We start from the raw sequence: 1,274 nt of genomic DNA, 5'->3' as shown, positions 1-1,274 counted from the left end.
AGAGGATTTGTTTCATGTCTGTAAGAACATATAAACTTGGGAGATCTTAAATTAGAGAAAAATGACAAGTTGATTTTTCCACTTTCCATTGAAATGAAATTATGGAGGTTAGCTCCTTCCTCCCTTTCTTGCTTCATTTTGGTTTGAATTCTCATCACATACCTTTCTTGCTAGTCAGTATAATTTTTAAAACCTGAGACACATTGTCTTAATACTCAATTTTTACTAAAATTTATTCTTTGCAAAAATTTACCATGATTTATCCATGATGGTTCCAGAAGTTAATATGACCAATGCATGCCTATTTTTCCAAAGGACAATCTTTCTTCTTTTCAGAATATCTGTCAGCACACATCTGTGCTGTGTGTACAAAATTTCACCTCCCAAGAGACCCAAATTTAACAGAATCATTTGCCTCATTTTTCAAACAGTGTTAATTTAGTTTAAAAATACTTCTCACATTATGTTATTGCAAGGGTCTTCTTTTATTCCTCTCATGCGTTAGTCTAACCTGTATCTAACATTTACTTAATTTGAATCCTACAACATTGGAGAAAGGCCTCCATAAAATGTAGCTACCAGGTCCACCCCGTTATAGTTCTTGTGATGCATAAAGGAATAAAGATATTACTTTTTTCAGCAAACACTTAAAATTAAATTCACTTGAAAAATGTCTTCCCCATATATTCTTTTATGTGTAATTTCTTTTTAGTGGGTTACACAATGCAAATTAGGCAGTTTATTTATACCCAAGTCCAGGGAAATGAATTATGTACTCTGGAGGAAAAGTTCCATGGGAATATCCACTCTTCCTTACTTTTGGATTATTGAGCCTCTAAGATATACTGTAGTCTTTTCTCTAAAGATCTTAGGGCTCCTCAACAGCCAGTTTCCATGGGGCTGGACACTTCTTCTCTATCTGTCTGTAGAAGACTAGCTGGAACCATTGTTACCACTTTGAATTTCCTGAATGGTCAGTGCATTGTTCAAAGCATCAACTCAATTAACCAACAGACACTCACTGATTTCAATTAGAAGAAAATCTTACAAAAACTAGATTAGAGTTGCTAGTCTAGTTGCAAAAACCTGTGAGAGCTCTGGCTTTTTAAGACCTGTCACAAAGACAAAATCATGATCTCCATGTGTGTCATAAAAAGGATTCCTGTGTCTACAGTATCCCCTAGCTATTAATATCTACTTTTTAAGGCATCATATGGCCTACATTTGAGTAAGTTTTTTTTTTTTTGGTTTTTTTTTTTTTTTTTTTTTTTTTT

The sequence above is a fragment of the Fukomys damarensis genome, unplaced genomic scaffold (genome assembly GCF_012274545.1).
Source record: "Fukomys damarensis isolate Sample0158 unplaced genomic scaffold, DMR_v1.0_HiC HiC_scaffold_14, whole genome shotgun sequence".
In the NCBI taxonomy this organism is placed as follows: domain Eukaryota; kingdom Metazoa; phylum Chordata; class Mammalia; order Rodentia; family Bathyergidae; genus Fukomys; species Fukomys damarensis.
This window is presented reverse-complemented; position numbering follows the sequence as displayed.